Source organism: Molossus molossus, unplaced genomic scaffold (assembly GCF_014108415.1).
Source record: "Molossus molossus isolate mMolMol1 unplaced genomic scaffold, mMolMol1.p scaffold_m16_p_13, whole genome shotgun sequence".
Lineage (NCBI taxonomy): Eukaryota > Metazoa > Chordata > Mammalia > Chiroptera > Molossidae > Molossus > Molossus molossus.
The window spans coordinates 20,099,210-20,120,152 of record NW_023425348.1 but is presented as its reverse complement, the minus strand read 5'-3'; the positions used below and the strand labels follow the sequence as shown (position 1 = coordinate 20,120,152).

General features: G+C 35.9%; 1 protein-coding gene across 7 annotated transcripts in view; it reads left to right on the top strand.

Moving 5' to 3' along the window:
• YAP1 (Yes1 associated transcriptional regulator) overlaps nt 1-20,943 on the top strand; it is a 105,930-nt gene that overhangs the window by 25,214 nt on the left and 59,773 nt on the right. The window lies entirely within an intron of this gene.

Sequence of the window (20,943 nt, the reverse complement as noted above, 5' to 3'; positions counted from 1 at the left end):
ACAAGTCTGTTTATTGGTGAGGAAACTAAGGCACAGTTCATGCAAGATCATATAGCTGATAGATGGCACAGCCAGGATTCCGACTCTATCAATCTGGCACTAAAGTCCATGCCCCTAACCATTGTTCTGTGCTAAAATATAATTTTATTTAACTAGGCACTATGCTATATGCTTAGCTGTATTTTTATAATCTTCATCATAGTCCCATGGGGATTTATAATGTAATAGAATGGAACGCTCCCACTAAGCATCTCTAGATATATGTTCTAGTCCCTGTTTTACACTATAAAGAGATAAACAAGATAAAGTAATTTCCTACCATTAAGAAGTGTACATACTAGAGTATAGGGGTTGCTAAAATGATCTTTCTGGGTCTCTTTCACCTTTTGAAATTAATAAAATTCAATTGCTAAAATAAATCCAGACCCTAAATGAAATGAACCAACATTGAACACCTTTTACACTTAAGGAAATTAAGGTTCAGAGAGATTAAGTAACTCGACTAACTGATTGAATAAGAAGTACAGGCAGGTCCGGCCAGTGTGGCTCACTGATTGAACATCGACCCATGCACCAAGAGGTCCCTGGTTTGATTTCTGGTCGGGACACATGCCCAGATTTGGGCCAGATCCCCAGTGGGGGGGCATGCAGGAGGCGGCCAATCTGTGTTCTCATTGATTTTTCTATCTCTCCCTCTCGCTTCCTCTCTCTAAAATCAATAAAGGAAGAAAAAAAATAAAAAAGAAGTACAGGCAGAATTTAGTTTCAGCATTGGATCTCAGGTTCTCTTTGATGGTCTTTTATTTTTACTTTAGGCTTTTTACGAAGTCTTTTCCCACTATCCTTTTATTCCACCAAAGAATTATCTTAAAACTTATTCAACAGCTGTTACCAACAATTTTATAACCTTTTATTTATATTTAATATTAGCCACATAGTTTCTCTGTCAGCTATAACATGGACTTTAAAAACTGATATTTAAAATAAATAAGAATGATAGTCATGAAAAAGAAAATGTTACTATTTAGGTTTTTAAAATTATTTTAGTATATTGTGGAATTTTGGTAAAATAAAGCTTTAGAAAGTCTTTAAAAGATACCTTTGTCAATTTTCTAAGTCTTTGCTAATTTTGACTATCCTTGATTATTAGAATAATTAACAGAATACAGTCTGTACGTACTGGAAACAAAAATGTGGGGTATTTTTAGTCTATTTTAAAGTCTAGCCCATTCTTAACATGAAAATAACAACACGCTTAAACTAGGGAATCTTTGTTTCTTAGTTGACTTGTAAGAGAGATTGCAGCTTTCATCTGTAAACTGCAAGTAAATATCTGACTTGTCTGTAAATACCTGGTTTTAGGGCTTTGGGGAGCCTAAGAAGACCAAGATTTGAAAGCTGAGATATGAGTATACACTTATGACAGCCTGTATTTCTGCAAAAGGAGAGTAGGTTTAGATTCAGTTTGTCTGTCTGAAAAATCTTGTGAAATAAATAACAAAAAATAAGACATACAATTATACAGGGTTCAGCAGTGGTTCATTCAGTTCAGTAAATCCTGTTTGCTCACTGTGTGCCACACTGGTGGTTTCTGGGTGGCATTATTGAACCAGGTTTAAGGACCCCCGTAAGAATTAATGATACCATCTGGCCGGTGTGGCTCATTTGGTTGATCATCATCCTGTGCACCAGGAGGTTGCCGGCATGTGCCCAGATTTCAGGCTCCATCCCCAGTAGGGGCCATATAGGAGGCAGCTGATCTATGTTTCTCTCTCTCTCCCTCTCCCCTCCTCTCTCTGAAGTCAATAAAAACGTATTTTAAAAAAAGAATTAATGATACCTACTCAGTGTTGGTGTAAAATTTGAGGTAGCTATGCAGCACTAGAACCATTGTAGAGTATTTATTTGATAGGCATTTTAAAGTACTATCTTACTATTCTCTGGATAGCACACAAATGCTTTAAATATCTTTACGCATCTTCTGCCAGTTCCTGATCATTATATTAATCTACTTTTTAAAACAATTACAAATTATATTTTTTATTGCACAAGTAATGGAGGTTCACTGCAGGGAGGGGGTTAGATAATACAGAAAGGCTAAAACAAATAAATTACCAATAATTTCCCTATTCGTTGATAATATTTTGGCTATGTATTTTTAACTATTTGTACTATAGTCTTTAGATAATTGCCAAACAACTCTTCAGTAAAGTGATACCTATTTGTTTTCCCACTAACACCATAAATAGAGTTAGAATTTTGTTGCTATTGTCTTTTACTTCTTCACGTGTTGCTATGTAGTTGGGGCTATTAAAGTGACCACTCTGGGCAAAACACCATACTGGATGATATGGAGGAAAACTTGAGATTATTCTTGTAAAGCAACAAGATAAAGGAATATTAATGCTATACAATTTGAGCACATTCAGATAGGATGATCACCAGCCGGTGGAGTCAGTGTACAACTTCCTGAACGAGCTGTTTTGGAGTTAGAATTGAAGTGTCTATAGGATAAGAAAAAGAAGAGGCATGTTTGCCCAGGGGTGTAGAATATAAGATGAGCATGATCTGTGTGCTGGATAAGAAATAGATAACATAGACAGCCTGTCTGCAAGAGGGAAAGGAAGCTGGGGAGATAACTGGGGATGGGGGGGGGGTGTCAAATTGAGTGTTAAGCTTGGGGATGGATGAAAGGGGAAGCCACATTTGTTGTAAAAGGAGGGGAGAGACCAGATAATGAATTGTGTTTCAGGGACGCTGGCCCCGAAGCTGTATAGAAAGTGATCCATGAGGCAGGTAGTCAAGATCGAATCTTTTAAGATGTATGTGAAATGATTAACCAGACTTGTTATTGTTGAGTATGTAAGGGTATTTAATACTGCTTTTATGATCATGGAAAGTAGGAAGAATTTGTTTGGAAAAGTTAAAACAATTACTTTTGTTTGCAGTTATTTAAAATAACTAAATTTATTTCCCTCCTAGCCCTTCTTCTATTGAGACTTGGGACCCAGATTGGGGGTTAGGTCTCCCTTACTTTGTACCCACATCACCATGCATGATAACTTTGCCCATAGTTGGTGTTGGTGTTCAGCATTCACTGACTAATTGCATAAATGAAAGAATATACATTACTAGGGGATATTTCAATATCAAGATGGTCCTGTGGAAGGACATGAATGTATATACCTCCTCATGGCTAACTAAACATGACAAATTGTCATAAATGTAGTGAGAAGATAGCCATGAGACCAGCTGATTAGTGCTAGAGAGCTCTTGAATCTTTCCAAAAAGCTTACAGACCTGAGAATACACTCTCATTTTCTTTACATTTCATATTTTAACCCCTCTACTATTATTTGTTAAGAAAGAGATTACAAGTAGTATGCTCACTTCTTTCTATAGAAATTAGGATTGTCATTTTAGTGTCCCTTGTTTTTTGTCCATCTTACAAGAAGTCTCAGGATGTTTTGATCTTTGGCCAACTGAAGTATTGCCAGCCAGTATTTTGGGAATTTTTAAAATGATGACTTAGTACATAGTTGTCCTGTGTGGCAGATTGTTGATATTTAAAATCTAATGACAAATAGCTTTAGTTATCAAATTAAGCCTGAGTTAAATAATTTATTTGATTATCTAATAGTTTATCCCACTCTTTCTCCCTTTAGATGGCATCCTCAGGAGAATAAGGGTTATATCTTGTATTTATTTTGTAATTCCCACAATGTCTATATAATTTTGCAAGGCTTGCAGTAATTTAAAAATACTGTGTATACTCGACTAATATACATTTAATCCCTAAAATATTTTTATTTCATAACATTAAGCATGTTAACAAAGCTTAAAAGATGAAAAATTCTTACACATGCAGATTTATTGGGGGGGGTGTCTATATTTCCTTATGAAAATACATATTCAAACAGTATTTCTTTTATGTAGTTGTAATCATAGTGTGAAGTTTCATTTTCTTTACCTTGATGAAATTATCATACATTTTCAATCTACATAGTGGCTTTATGTTTGTCACTTTTAATGGCTTAGGATTCCATTTAGGAGATATTTACTTGATTTGATGATTATGTGAGATTGTCATAGAACAGTATACCCGATCTTTCACCCTGCGCCGTTTAATATTCTACTTTGACTTGTGCCCAAATCTATTTTCATTGTCAATTAAAACTATGCCTCTTTGGGGGTATGTAATGAGCCTGAAACCTTTACCTAAACAGAATATATCTCATTGTTGATTGCCCACAAGGCTGGCCGGTCTGCCTTTCTAGTTTTGCAGCTAGAGAATTTCTGCTGCCTTATTGGCTTGCCATACTTGTTTGTAGCTGCCAAAGCCTAGATCTGCCAGTGGTATCAAGTGGACTTATGAAGTCATCTTTATTTTCTTTTAATGTTTCCTGTTAGCAGGTTACTTTGAGTTCAAGCTGGTTACAGTTCTTGGAAGACAGGATTGAAAATGTGGTTCAGTAACACATTTAGAAGAATTTTCACCTGGTCATAGGCTGTGAAGGAAAAAGCAACATCATATAGTCTGCATGATGAACGTTTTACCTTAAAAAAATTTCTTAAAATTGTGGTATATAACATACATACATACCATAAAATTTACCATTTTTAACTGTACAGTTTAATTGCATTAAGTACATTCTCAGTGTTGTGCAGCCATTGGCAGTATCTGTTTCCAGAATTTGTTCATTATCCCAAATAGAAATTCTATATTACACGGAACAGTAACTCTTCATTCTTTTCTTTTCCCTAGCCTGAAAACATTTATTCTACTTTCTGTCTCTATGAATTTGCCTTTTTAGGTACTTATAAAAATAAAATAATACAATATTTGTTCTTTTATATGTCAGACTTTCATTCCTGTAATGACTCAGTAAGATTCCATTGTGTTTATATGTCACATTTTGTTTATCTGTTCCTGTGTTGATGGACACTTGTTTTTTTTCCACCTTTTGACTATTATGAATAGAACTGCTAGGAACGTTGATATACATGTATCTGTTTGAGTCCCTGGATTCAATTCTTTGGGTATATATCTAAAAGTGGAATTGCTGGATCATATGGAATTTTTGTTTGTTATTGAGGACCTGCCAAACATTTCTTTTATTGTCATCATACAAAAGGAAGTGAAACATGGAAAATCCACACCATTATTCTATGCTTTGGTCTGAAATAGAACTTCTCATAGCCCATTGGCAAGAATGAGTCACTCAGTCTCTCCTCACTGTAAGGGGCATAGGAAGTGTGGGGGAGTGTTTGGAGACTTTTGGTGATCAGTAAATGTTTCTGCCACATGGGGATAATAGGGACTTCTAAATTTTTAATTTAAGTTGTAGCATGTCATTTTTACAAGTATTAAGATCATTAGTGTTTTCTAATCTCCTAAAGTAATGGAAATTGAACCATATTGGTTCTTACTATTATATATGTTCTGTGTATACTCTTTAGAGGCATATAGCCATCTTTATTTTGGTGAGTCATGTATTCCTGGATCTATTTTTATATTTTTAATTATACCATATAGATAGATAGTTTTATATATTTACATATAAGTATATATTATAAAACACTAAACTTTGTTTTACATATACGTATTATGCCTAATATTTATTAAATGATAAGATTTTAAGATAGCTTAGTTGAAGTAACATTATTGCACATATTAGAAATACTTAGGAGCTGGAAGTGCAAAGATGAATAGAAGGGAATCTTTATTCTTAAGACTACTTTTCAACCAGGGTTAGTTTGTCATCTTTCTTCCTAGGGCATGTGATAATGTTTGGAGACATAATTTGATTGCTAGATTCATATGAAATCATTTTTGGCCAGAGGGGTTTGTTGAATTAAGATCTTCAGCCTGGCCTGTGGTCGAGTATTGACCTATGCACCAAGAGGTCACCAGTTCGATTCCGGTCAGGGTATATTCCCAGGCTGTGGGCCAGATCCCCAGTTGGGGGCATGCAGGAGATGGCCAATTGATGAGAACTCAATGTTTCTGTCTCTCTCCCTCTCTCTTCCTCTCTCTCTGAAATCAATAAAGAAAAAAAAAAAAAGATCTACTTCAGCTCTAATTGGACAAAAATCACACCTCTATGATTTAGTTAGTCGGTGCTTCCCCCACTTTGTGGAATGCTTTTCCAAACTCTTCAACCAGCTAAATTTTATAGGTTTTTTAGCACTAAGGTCAGAGGTAACCGCTTCTATGTGTCCTCCGTATTCATAGGTCGGACCAAGAACTTTTCCACAAACATTGTGAGTCTCCATATAATTTTTTATTAAAATTTTATCTTTGTGGATCTTTTCCACTAAAAGGAAACTTCTCCAGGTCAAAGACTATGTCTTCATCATTTTGATGTCAGCAGCATTTGGCACTTAGTAGGTGATACAGTATTTTAAGTGAATTGTAGGTCAGATAATATTGTTTGCCTTGGGGTTAGTTGTGGGGTGGGGGTTGGTATGGGAGAGAGTTCGAGTTGGAGAGAGAGAAGCTGATTGACAGGAGATTTGAGTTCTAGTTCTGCCTCCACCATCCACTTAATGTCATGATCTTAGGCAGGTAGTTGAGTAACCATCATGAGTCTCAATTCTGTCATCTACAGAGTGAGGGAAAATTGAATTGAAAGGACCAAGAATAGCACTCACCCTATTTAAGTAGTTATCACAACACACTTAACTGGAGTCTAGACAGCCTTATTGAACACCGCTGTATGTCCAAGAGTACAAAGAAGAGACCTTAGTGTAACTTCTAGATATTTTTCCCATAATTTAAAACAGGGGGTTACAAATAGTAGTTAATAGTAAATAAATACCAAACAGAGTCCTAATGAAGAGGTTCCTTCACTTACCTGTGAAGTAACTTTTAGGATACACCTTTATTGATGCCCTGGATAAGTGAAGTATTCTCATTTAATCTGGTTTACAATCAGTCTTCAGTAAGCATATTGCACCGGGCTAATGAAGAGCTGCAAGATGCTGATGAAAAGGCTTTGTTGTGAGTTGTTTTTCAACCTGTGAGTCATTGGCATCAAAAGCAGTTGTAGATGGCTGCTTCTACCAGTGACCTCCATGTTAGCTGTTGTTTGACAGGTAGGCAATGCCTGTGTACCTTTCACTCTGGCCTTTCTAGACCAAACTCCTTGATTTAAGAGATCAGTCTGGGTGTTGCCTAAGGAAGTCATGCTGCTCTGTGAGTCAGGAAATCTGTCATAGTCTCATTACAAGCTCTTATTTAAATGACTATCTATCTGTCCATTCTCATCTATAAAAGGGCACAAGGTCTACAGTTTTCCTTCTAGCTCAAACATGGTACCATTCTATGTAAGTTTGCCCTTTGATTTTAACAATTCTCTTTTTTGTATTAACCACCAGTTAGTGATTGAAAAGATTCAGGTAATGGCCTGGAACATACTGATTTTCAAATAGAGTGGGAGGGAGGTAGAGAGAGAAAGAAACATCGATGTGAGAGAGGCACATCGATTGGTTGCTTTCCGCACGACCCCAACCAGGGCCGGAATTGAACCGCAACCGAAGTACACACCCTTGACTGGAATCAAACATGACCCTTTGGTCCAAGGTCCAGTGCTCCAACCACTGAGCCAAACTGGCTACGGTAGAAGTTTGTACCTTTTGACCACCTTCCTCCAATTGCTCTCTCCCCCAACTCCTAATTTCCAGAAATCTGATCTTTTATTTATTTATTTTATTTATTTATTTTTTTTATCCTCACCCGAGGACATTTTTTGTTCAGGTAGAGTGGGAGGGAGAGAGAGGAAGAGAGAGAGAGAGAGAGAAACATCGATGTGAAAGGGACACATCGAGCGGCCGCTACCCGCACAACTGACCAGGGCCAGGGACACACTGCAACCAAGGTACATGCCCCTAGCGGGAACCAAACCCGGGTCTCTCGGGACCGCAGGCTGACGCTCCAACCGCTGAGCCAAACCGGCCAGGACTCTACTGATCTTTTACTAGAAGTTTGGTGTGGGTTTTGTTTCTTATTTTCTTCTTAAGATTCACCATATAAGTGAGATCATACAGTATTTGTCTTTCTGTATCTGACAGATTTCATTAAGCATTATGCCCTCAAATTCATCCATGTTGTCTCAGTGGCAGGGTTTCCTCACTGTCCTTGGATTTTTTTTTTTATGGCTGAAGAATATTCCATTGAGTATCCCCTGCTTTCTGAACATTCTCATTTTGCCACTTCGCTTTTATGAAGGACCTACATAAGTACCATAGTATACTCTTCACTTTATGCCATTTCAGCTTATAGAAGATTTTTGTAGAAACACTGTACTTTCAGTTGTGGGAGAAACCTGTACCACAACTTCTTTATCCATTCATCCATTAGTGGACACTTAGGTTGTTTTTATATCTTGGCTATTGTAAATAATGCTGCCATGAACATGGGGTTGGAATTCATATATCTTTTCAAATCAGTGTTTTTGTTTTCTTTGGATAAATACCCAGAAGTGGAATTGCTGGATCATATGGTAGTTCTATTTTTAATTTTTTGAAGAACCTCCATACTGTTTTCCTTAGTGGCTATACCAATTTACAAGCCCACCAACAGTGAATAAACAAGGATTCCCTTTTTGCAAGGGTTCCCTTTTTTCCACATCTTGGACAGTATTTATTCCTTCTCCTTTTTATGCTAGCAGGTGTGAGGTGGTTTTCATTTGCATTTTCCTGATAATTAGTGATGTCGAGCACTTTTTCATGTACGTGTTGGCCATTTGTATATGTTTTTTGGATAAATGTCTTTTTGGGCCCTTCACCCATTTTTAAAAATTGGATTATTTGATTTTTTGCCATTGAGTTGTATGAGTTTCCTGTATATTTTGGATATTGACTTGTCAAATATATAGTTTGCAAATATTTTTTCCTATTACATAGGTTGTCTTTTCATTTTGTTGATTGTTTTTCTGCTGTGCAGATTTTGGATCTTTTATGTTGCTTATGAGAACATCTTTGATTATAAAAAAAAGTCAGTTTTACATTTTGTTTGCCATTTTACTAATCTGTAACATGAGTATGTTGGATTAAGTAATTCTGAGCTCTTGAGCTCTTCGAATACTGAGTAGTCTACCTGATGCCATCTGGCTGATCACATAAAAGCTCTCTTTTTACAGGTGTGTTTCCACTTTAATATACGTATCTGCAATGATTCATATAACAGAATCAGAGTTTGGTCTAATATTAGTAAAAACTAACCCAGATCCTTAGACTTATTCTGTGCCTTAATGTTTGTTATGGTGGTATAGTACTTTCTTTTTTCACAGTGCCTCACACTTCCATGAGCTTCATAAATTTATAAAATTCTATGAATGCCCTCTTTTGTTCCCTAAAACATTTATGAATATATATTATATTTGGAAAGTCTTGACCCTTCATCAGCTTATAGTCTAGGGCAGGGGGCGAAGGACATATATGCAGAGTACAGTGGTAACTCTAAAGAAATTTTCATGAAAACAGGAAGGGGCAGTTGGATCTGTTTGGGCTAAGCGGAGGTGGGGAGAGCTCAGGGAACTCTTCCTAGGAGTGACATTTGAGCTGGCTGGCCTCAAAGGCTTTTGACAGGAGAGAGGAGTGGAAAGGAATTGAGGGCAGGCATATTATGTGAGCATGAAATAGTGATTGATGGCCGAAGTTTTCCTTCAGATGTGAAGTGATTTTTATGTTTTGAGAACTTCAGAATCTTCCTTTCCATTTGTAATTTTAATCATATCTCCACTTGGACTTAACCTTTATAGACTTAGACATTCCAATTAAGTCTAGTCTATTCTATCCCTTAAGCCATTTTAATTGTTTGTCTTTGTCCAGCAGCTCCATTATGTCAGTCTTGAGCAATAGTGACAAAAACTTTCCATAATTTCACAGATATGAGTGATTCATAGTAGATGAACATTATTGCCCGTTCTGTCATTCAGCTGCTGCTCCTTCCTACCAAAGTTGTAGTGGACAAAATATTTTATGAAACTCTTTTTTATATATATAAAGAAATAATTTTTATTTTATAATTCAGGTATTTCAGCCTTTTCAGGTTAAAATCCAGTAGTGCGTTCTTACTACTTTAAAGAATCGGTTATTTTCTATATGTACATTATATGTGAATTAGAAAATTAACAGAATGAGTTCCATAGGTAACCAAGTTAAGTTTCTGCTTTGGCGAACCTTTTTCAGTTATTAGTAATTTTATTTATCAAAATAGAATTTTACAGAAACTTTCAGGGAAACTCCCAATCTAGTAAACAGCCTCTTTGTTAACTTTTTAGATCCCTAGAGCTTGGATTTGTTCTCAGTGGACTGGTGGATGTTGGCATTTTAATCAGAGAGTTAGAGGAATGCCCTCTTCATACTTAGGACCTTCTTAAATATAAACAAAACAAACAAACCATCAGAACTAGAAATCTATGAAACTACTCCTTGGGGAATATCTTATGTAAAACTGAGGATCTAGCCTTCTAGCATGGTCTCAAAGATTGCCTACGTGATCATGTTTCTTAATATTTACAGTATAACCTTTTTATTAATTTTCATTTAATGACCATGGCTGTGACCATTTATCACATTTTCTATCCATATCCATCTCCTTCAAAAAGGTGTTAAGATATTTCATAGTATAATTGAATTTCATAGTTATTTAACTTGAAAGATTCAAAGAAGAAAATTACATTTCCACCAACAAGATCACATTTCATTGATCACTTAGAAGAAGCCATTTAAATTTTAGTTTTTAACCTGAACAACTATTCTGATTCGGGTGAACTGGAGGATCTGCAAAATGACTTTTTTTTTTTTTTAATTATGGTAAAATTGGAATATAACATGTAAGTTTCAGGTGTGCATACATCTCTTTTAATGAACATGTTAAGCCCAGAGGAGACAGAGGGAGACATTTAATCTGTGTGTTATAATTTAGTGTTGATAGACTACTGAGAGTATTCTGTGTAAGCCATCCCTACCTAATAAGGTAAGCCTGTTTTGGATGAGTATGTAGCATTCACTTTCTTCACAAAAAAAAAAAAAAAAAAATTATTTTTTTACCAGCGTCTCATGACCATACAAAGATAGCTTTTAATGGATGGAAGAAAGGCCATGAATGAAAGAGTCCTACACTCCCTTTGCCACATTCATTCTGAAAATACCATGTAGAATATATAAAAGTTAACTGTTTTAGGTTTTGGGGTCTTTCCTAAAGTTATTTTGCTAATTTCAATGTAAATATATTTAGATGCTTGTTTAAAGAAAGTGAAATTAAAGAGAAAATAGGTAAGACTCTTTAACTGTATTATTTTCATCAAAATGGCAGGGGTAAGGGATGCTGGCAATTTATGTTAAAATTCCATGTGTTTTGTTCTACTAGGGCCATTTGCCTACTTTGCTTAGAAGTGTTTATTATGGATTTTCTTGACTGCCCTCCTGGTGATTTACCATTTGGGAAATGTTTCCCAGGCTGTTTAGACTCATCCTATATTCATATTTTGGGTGGTGAAAGCCCTGTTGTGTTAATGGTCGAAAACTTGAATGTAGCCATAAACATGCAATGAATATGGTTGCAGGTTTTGAACTAAATGTGATTTCCTCACAGTAGACACATGAACAGATCCTTATTTGGAAGCTACTGGTGTCTTATGAGATACAGAAAGTTGATTGTAGCTTTGTGTGACTGCCTAAACCTGTCTCCCTTCTTGGTCCTTGGTTGAGGGCCTCAAGCTAAAGTCATGCCATGGCATATGAGGTCAGAGTTGGTACCCAACACATTTGTTTTTTTATCTTCACGGTTTCTCCCCTGACCACAGTTTTTTCCCCTATCCCTAGACCAGCAGTTATAAAATGAAAGAATAATACTGCCAAGGTCTTTAACATTTATAAATATGTTCCCTTCTCTTTGACATCTGTCATGTAGTAATTTCATTTAAAACACTTATTTGCTCAGGAGTATCAATTTAAGGAAAACAGTGGAATATGAGAAAAACAACTATCTTTTAAGGTTCTGGTGGGAGTGGCTCACTTGGTTGAGTATCATCCTGTGCACCAAAACGGTAACTGATTGATGTTTCTCTCTCTCTCTCCCTCCCTCCTTCCCTTCCTCTCTCTCCCCCTCCCTCCCCCCCTTCCTCTCTCTAAAAATCAGTGAAGAAAACACTTTTTTTTTTTTTTTTTAAAGATGGTATTTCTAATCTGGCTCTTTTGGGTAAATGTGTTATTGTATGTAAGGATCTCAGATTGTGCAAGAATATGTAAAATTGTTAGATCAATGACTGCAATCTGTGCTTAGAAATACAGAGGAGCTAATAACTCAGGTAATTCTGATGCAGGTGTTTTAAGGATCACATTTTGAATAATATTTGTAGATTTTTCTGTGTCTTAAAATTGCTCAGAGCTTTTTTGTTTTTTTGTTTTTTTTTTTTTTATTTGGTCATAGTTCTGATGTTTTTTTTTTTTTAATTTTTTTCCTTTTATTGATTTTTAGAGATAGAGGAAGGGAGAGGGGGTGGGGGAAAGAAACATCAGTGAGAGAGAACATTGATTAGCGGCCTCCTGCATGCCCCCCACTGGGGATTGGGCCCACAACCTGGGCATGTGCCCTGACCAGGAATCGAACCGGTGACCTCTTGGTGCATGGGTTGACGTTCAACCACTGAGCCACACCGGCCAGGCTGTTTTTGTTTTTTAAGGTGACTTTTATGAAAGGAGCTTAGGTAGACTTATAATTGAGAATCAAGAGACTTGAATTTTGTTCTTCTAGTAATAAAACCACCATGAGTCTCAATTCATATTTTGATGACATCAGTCATTTTCTATATCAAGAAATAAGGACAAATAAATAACTTTTTTTACTTTGGGGAAGAAGGTTCTCAGTCATTATGGCATTATGAAAAGAATGTTGCTAAGCACAACTACAGATAAAAGACACCTGGGATCTAGATAGAGAGAACTGTGTGTGTGTGTTTCAGGAAGCCTCCACTGGTGCTTTGGCATTATTCCTAACTGCTGCATCCTCACCCCTTCCTTAGGGAATAACCATTTCTAAGGGGAGATGTATAGTTTAAGCATGTCACTCTTATATGGCAACATGGTGAAATTGTGTTTAAATTGATTTCATACTTGTGAACAAATGTTAATTGTATTCAACGTAAGTCTGTAGGGTCAAATTACAGTGTGGTGTACACTTTATAGAGTATAATCAGTTGTCATGTTTGCTTTTATGTGTTTCTGCCCACACTCAGTTCATACTTTTAACACATGTGTTTTTTTTTTCTTTATTGATTTTAGAGAAAGGGGAAGGGAGAGGGAGAGAGATGGAAGCATCCATGAGAGAGAACATTGATTGGCCGCCTTGTGCATGCCCCCCACTGGGGATTTAACCCATTACCTGGGCATGTACCCTGACCAGGAATTGAACCAGCGACCTCTTGGTGCGTGGGTCCACGCTCAACCACTGAGCCACACCAGCCAGGCTAACCTATTTTTTAATAGCCTTGAGTAATAGCCCAATTATTTAAATTTTGATTTAAGATTTTGATTTTTAATAATATAAAAACTTTTCATAGAGGCAAAGTATGTGAGTATTGTCCTTATCAAGAAATTATAGTATGTGTAACTTATAAGGGTTCTAAAAATAGTCCATGGAAGACATATACAAATATAAAAGCATATGGTTGTGGCTTAGGCACTGCAGCTCGCAGAAGGATTTGATTGAACAATGTATCATTGTTCCTAGAGTCAATTAAGCGTGTAGTTTAGCTAGTGAGGGTACAGCCCCTAGCATGTGACTCTATAAATAACACTTGCACAACAAACATGGGCTTGATAAGTGAGCAATAAATCTGGGCTGACTGCCCACTCTCCTGAATTTTAGAACCAGCCCTGCCATCATAATAGTTTGAGGGCCTGACAGCAGGAACAGAAGTTTTTTAATTTAAACGTTCCTCACATCTATTATATATTATTTCTGGTTTTCTAGTTTTAAGTTTATTTTGTTGTTTCCTAAAAGACAACTTTTTGAAATAAAAAGAATCCTTTAGTTCGCTTTTGTGATCTTACATATACTTAAGTACAAATTTTCTCACTTTCTTTAGGAATGGTGATTTGGTTGCCAAAATGTCTGTTAAAAGCAGAGTCATCTTTGTTCACCTTTATTGGGGGGAATTAGGAATTTCTAACAATTCTCATAATAAATATATTACAAGCCCATGCAGCAGAGATGAGTTCACAAAGATATAGTTTACCAAAAAGTCTAACTAAGCAGGTCACACTTGCCAAAAAAAAAATTATTTTGTTTTGTTTTGTTTTCTTCTGTTGCAGCACAGTGAAGAAAATCTAAAAGGTGTGTTAGATTAAACACTTGTCAGATGTATTTTTTTTTTAAGTTTCTGCTCACGTTTGTAGATTATATTGTTAAATTCTTACAACTAATTTGTGTCATCTGACATAACAAAATCTTGGCAGAGATGGAAAGAACCACTTGTTAGGTAGCTGTGCACAGGTACAAGTAATTTATGACTACACTGCTGGGTTTTGTGAGAAGTGTTTTACTGTTTAGAAGGAAAACATTTTCAAAAAGGGATAAACTGTATGTACAATATGGTTAGGCTTAAGTTTATAACTACTTAATTTTCTAATACTAGTTCTAGATTTTAACCAAGATTGCAGCATTTTACAAATTGACAGGGTGTTTGAGAAGACACTTAACTCCTCATTCTCCACCTTCCCTTCTCCCCACCTATCTTTGTGTTCTCACAGTTTCCTATGCATAAGTGCTCTGCCACACTTAGCACCTTATACTGAAATATCGGTATATATGTCTCATTACTCCATGAGTCTTGAGAGCAGGAATTTGTCTTTAGCCTCAAAATTTAGCTAACTTCCATTACTCACAGGTTGCTGTACCTGACATGTCAGTTGTTCCTATTCAGGATTTAGGTCACAGTAAATACTTGGTGGTTAAAAAAGCTCAGTAGACTAAGCTTTCGATTCATCAAGTGGTTATTGATCACCTACTTGCAAAGCACTGTGTTTATGTATTAAATATAGAAAGGATAAAAAAGGGGGATCTTTAACCTCATGATCTGATGGGAGACATTAGATTTGTACTATAAAAGTGCTCTCTGGTTGTAGTTTATGGTTTCTTAATGCAGTAGTTTTTAACCTTGTCAGCCACATCAGCCCTTTTTAGTAAGAAATATTTTGTAAAGTGTTTATTCTATAATGAAATTCATATATAATATAACTACATATAAATTTTTTAAATTGACATGAAATCAGTCTATGTAGTGTGGAGGAGACATAATTTGTGGTAAGCTAATAATTTGTATTAATATATAAATGCTTGGCATGGCTGTATTAGAAGCTATAATAGTCATACGTCTGCATCTATACTATAATTGCGATGAACATGACAAGTTTTGAATAAAGAGCAAGTATATTGAGTTGGTAACTAAAAATTGATGTGATTCCAGAAAGAACATACTATTAACAGATTTCCAGACAAAACTAAATGTAATTGATTGCCTTTTAGAAAAATTTGTTATATAATTACAATTATGCAAAACACTCTGTGTGTAAAGTGGAGTTATGTGTGTAAATGTAGCTTTTTCCTACACGACTATCAAGACATTCCAGAGTTGTGGAAGACCGTCTGCTGCATTGCCAGAAATCTAGCATCCAGTACTGTCTCCCCATTAAACATTTGTAGGACTGTGATGACCATAAATGCCTCCTCCCCCCAATTTCTAAATAGATAACCATTGTTCTAAATCAGCTATGTTCAGTCAATGTGCTGCAAGTATTTTTAAAACATGCAATACCTGACTCGGGCATTGACCTCTTTTCCCTTAGATTTTTTTTCTTTTTAGAGAGAGAGAAAGGGGGAGACAGAGAGAAACATCCATGTGAGAGAGAAATATCGATCAGCTCCCTCCTGCACAGTCCCCCACTGGGGATGGAGCCTGCAACCTGGGCATGTGCCCTGATCGAGAATTGAACTGGGAACCTCTCAGTCCATGAGACGATGCTCAATCCACTGAGCCACACTGGCTGGGCCGGTTTACTATTTAAACAACATTTGTTTATGCTACATTGTGACAATATATGTTGAAGTAAACAATGGAGGAAGTTACTTTTGGTAGATTCTGAGATATGGTTTAACAGCAGTCCTTGAAACCAATGTTTTTTTTTTTGGTACGTGCCCCTAGCAGAAACTGAACAGGGGACTCTGCTCTGCAGTAAGAGTTTCTAAAGTAAGAAACAAAGTAGGAAGAACAAAAACCAGCATAAGTTTGTAGAGCTGCAAACCACCAATTTAAAGGAAAAGAAACAGTAAGCATAATGTCCCCATAGCCAATTTCTCTCTTTACCAGTGCCGTCAATTAACTAATCATTAACTTTTTTTTTTTCCTCACCTGAGGGACATTTTTTTACTTTTTGTTCAGGTAGAGTGGGAGGGAGAGAGAGAGGAAGAGAGAGAGAGAAACATCAATGTGAAAGGGACACATGGAGTGGTTGCCACACGCAGGACCCAACCAGGGCTGGGGACAAACTGCCCCTAGCAGGAACCGAACCCAGGTCTCTCTGGACTGTAGGCCGACGCTCTAACCACTAAGCCAAACCTGCCAGGGCTCATTAACATTTTTTAATGGTTGTTCATTTTGTATGATAAAGAGAGCTTTCCATCTGATTTGTTAGTCTTGACTCGTTTGCTAGCCCTGAAATAGTTTTAAGTTTTTGGTTTTTTTTAAAGAAAGCATTTAAAATAAGGATTCTGAGCCCCATTCAACTGAGCCATCGAGATCTTGGTCTTTACAGGGTGTTACCAGAGTAGATTTTTGTCTCCTTGTACTTAATTATTGCAAGGGTGGTGATAAAGAGGTTAGTCTTAAGAAATCTAAACAACATAAAAAATGCTCTCACAACATAAGAGGACGTTTCATGTAGGAGAAAGAATGCAGATTTTGTGTCAGTGTTGAGTTTAGATAGCAGCATAGCTACATACATACTGGTCAGTTGCCCTTGGACGTATCACTTAATCTTAATAAATTGTGGGTCCTTTTTTTTTCCCCCAACCTTTGCAAGAGACATATGAAACAATGGCACATTTTAATTCTTTCTGAACCTTGGTCCTGGTGAGATAAGATCTTTGGGTTTCCCCATGGTAGCTTCAGGAAGTATTTAATGTTTTTATGGTTTCCCCAGTAATTTGAAGATGTGGCAATATTGTTATTCTTTGTAAGGTCAGAATTCCTGCATGTTTATGACCCAGGTTTGCGTAACAAAAGAGTTACATTTTATAGGAGGATATAAAGCTCTTTAAATATTGCTATATATCAGAGTCTGAATTAACTCGTGGTATTATGCAAAAAAGTCAGTTTTCTAATGGTGCACTTGAGGATTTCTGCCCCTTTGGGGACTCTATACATCCATTATGGAAGACCCTATTACGCAGTATAAAATAAGAGACAAAAGCCAATAGGAGAGGTATCTCTGTGTACACAGGAGAAACTCCTACTAGACATGGGCCTTGGTCAAAGTGCAGCTGCTTATGTTTCATCAGTCTAAACTTTGACAAGTTTATTGTTTCTCAGCTTTGGCTCCTCTAGAGTGAGATCATGGGGTTTACATTGGTCATAAATCCAATCACCTTTTCTTTCCTAAAATAATAGCAAAGAATAATTAGTTACATGTATTGAAGGGGCTGTAGAATTTCATGCTTTTTATTTTCCTATAAGTTCACCAGCTAGACTATTCTTAGGAACACGATAAGCTGAATTTTTAATTACTGTTTTATGATTTTTTTTTCTTAATTATATCTCCTTGGTTTGTATATTTTTATTCTGTTATCTGTAATTTTATCTGTAATTTGACATTTCTAAGAATCAGAGTGATAAAATTCTTAATTAACACTTTTCCAGATTAGCATTTATATGAACTCTTAGTCATCACTTTTTAAAATAATGCACACTGCTTTAATCTTCATTCAACTCAGCACATTTATTGAGCCCTGCTATATAGCAAGCACTCTCCCAAGTGCACATCCTTCAAGAAGCTTAATATTCTAGTGGAAATAGAAATTGTTTTATAACATTCTGTGTCTTTTATTGCATGTTCAATACCCATGCCTTTTAATTGTACATAGCTCCTATTAGTATTTATGCAATGTATTTGTTATTCAGTATTTATTACAAAGAATTTACATGTTTTAGTATCATCCTTTTCATATATATCTTGAACAGAGATTGTTTTCAGAATTCTTGGCTACCAGATGCAGTCCTTTTGTGTACTGGATGTGTGTCCTTGTGCAAGTCCCTCCATTTTCTGGGTGCATAGGGAGGTATCAGTAATGCCAGCCTTGTTAATCATCTTAATGTTATTCCTCTTGTTAAGAGAGAAGTTTCACTCAACTATCACCTGCCAGTGAAATTACCTGCTTCTGCCTTATCTTTTCTCACTTCCTTTTATGGTAGAAGCAGTGTCTACATTGTTTCTTCCCACCAGCTGATGTATGACTATAACTCTTCTGTGATCCCTTAGCACATCTTCAGCTATTCTATTTATATTTAAACACGTGTGTTTCTTCCTCTTGAAAAAACAAAAACTCATATCCATCCAGTTGCATTTGTGCTTTCTTCCCTGTACACAACTAAATTTGTCTGTTTCCTTACCTCCTATTCACTATTCCTTCGTCATGCCACTGGCACTGCTCTTGCCAATGTCACCAGTAATCTCCTTATTGCTAATTCTACTGGATCTATAACCCTTATCTATAATTTCTTTTTAGGGGGTGAGTGGGTATTGATAGTCAGTAGGGCTGCAAGGACTTGAGGAGAAAGTTTGATGTTCTTAGAGCAAAAAATTCATTGACTCATTGACAAATATTTGTCAAGCACTGTTATACATTATTGAAGATACAGTAGTTAATAATATGAATAAAAGTTGGTATATCCATGCAGATATCTAGGGGAAGAGTAGGCCTGGCAAACTATTTATTTGGTCTTAGCAAAAATACTTTTTTTGTGGCATGAAATGTTTTTATAAAGATTCTTATTCTTGTGATAAAAAGGATGGCTGGATATTTGGGGGTATACCATTGCAAATTGACTTAGTAGGATAAAGCAGTATTTTTATAATTTAATTTTATAAATTAAATGAAGACAAAAATTCTAAAGTTACATTTTATTTCACATCTTCTTGGGCATCTAAATGGGGTTGCATGCTTTTATAGTTGGACAGTTTAGATAATGGCATCTTTATTCTATAAAGTGATGTAGATATTTTTTAAATAAGTGGAACATTAGCTGAGGTAACATAGTACAGCTCTATGAGACTCTTAACTTCATGAGGATTCAACAACTTTTTCAGGAGGAGAAATTTTAGCATTTATACTTACGTCATTTCAGCAAAATAATTGACCTTTTGAGAGCAGTAAAAATATACATTCTCCATATTATATTAAAAACCCTAATTTATTTTAAAGGAGAAAGAAGCCTAGAACAGATTTATGAGTTGACTCCAATATTTGGGAAGATTCGTGTGGTTCCAATGGAGGATTGAAAAGGAAGAGGAATAAGTTCTTACTGAGCTTGATAAGGACTTGATGTTTTGGAATAAGGTGCTTACATAGCAAGACTTGAATGGGGTTTTGCCTGTACTGTCTAGACCTGAGCAAATACTAGTGCTACTAACTAAAAAGCATGTATGTAGACAAAAAGAAGTGCTGAATTTACAGGAATTCTCATTTATGAGTATACGCACTTTCCACATTATTACCTCAGTGCTTTCATTCCTTTCCTGCTTGCCTAGGACCTATAGGAATTCTTCTCCCATCTCTAATAGATAATATTTTTGCTCCATCCAGCCAGTCTATGATCCTTTTTTATTGTGCATTCTAATTCCATTTCAGGAAAGTAAATGACAGGGTGTCATTTCATAACCATTTACGTGGGAATTTATCATGGGATGATTCAAGAAGAGCGAACTCAGATTTGAAATTTAAACAGCTATACAAAAAAATGATTTGAGCCTGGCCGGTGTGGCTCAGTGGTTGAGTGTCGACCCATGCATGCACAAGAGGTTGCTGGTTCAATTCTTGGTCAGGACACATGCCCAGGTTGTGGGCCAAATCCCCAGTGGGGGGCACGCAGGAGGTGGCCAGTCGATGTTCTCTCTCATCAATGTCTCTCTCTCTCTCTCTCCTCCCTTCCTCTCTCTCTAAAATCAGTAAAAAGAAAAATATATTTAAAAAAATTATTTGAGGGTTACTTTTAAAAAATAAGTCTTATTTCTGGCCATTTCCCCCTCACCAGTTTCAAAAATAATATTAGTTGATGGTTGTTTAATAATAGGAAAACCTAGCAAAGCACAGTTCTGTAATTTTGCCATCTAGAAATAAACAGTTACATTTTTATGTCTATCCTTACCATATGTTTTCAGTACACTCACATATTTAAACAATAACCCTCATACTGTACATAGTGTTTTACAGCTGACTTTAAAAAGTTGTTTTATGAAATATTTTCCATGTTATTAAATATTTTTCTAAAATATTTTCACTAGCTGCATTATAATCCATTATATTAAACAATATTTATTTAACCAATCCCTATCATTAGATGTTAGTTGGTTTTTCAGTTTTCGCCTTTATAAATTATACAGAAGTGAGAGCCTTGCATAACTCTTCTCAAAGAAAACTAATATTTATTGAATGCTCATATACCAGATACTGTGCTAGATGCCTTATAGTCTTATATTTCATAGAATCTTTAGCTGGTTTCATCCCAGTTTTATAGATGAAGAAATCTATGTGCATATGTCTGATATTTTGCAGTAAGGTAAATGTATGTAGCAAATATTTGAATGTTTTGTTTAGCAAATAAAAGGTTTTGATCGTTACAGGACACAATAAAAACTTACAGATGAAGTTTTTAATTTTAT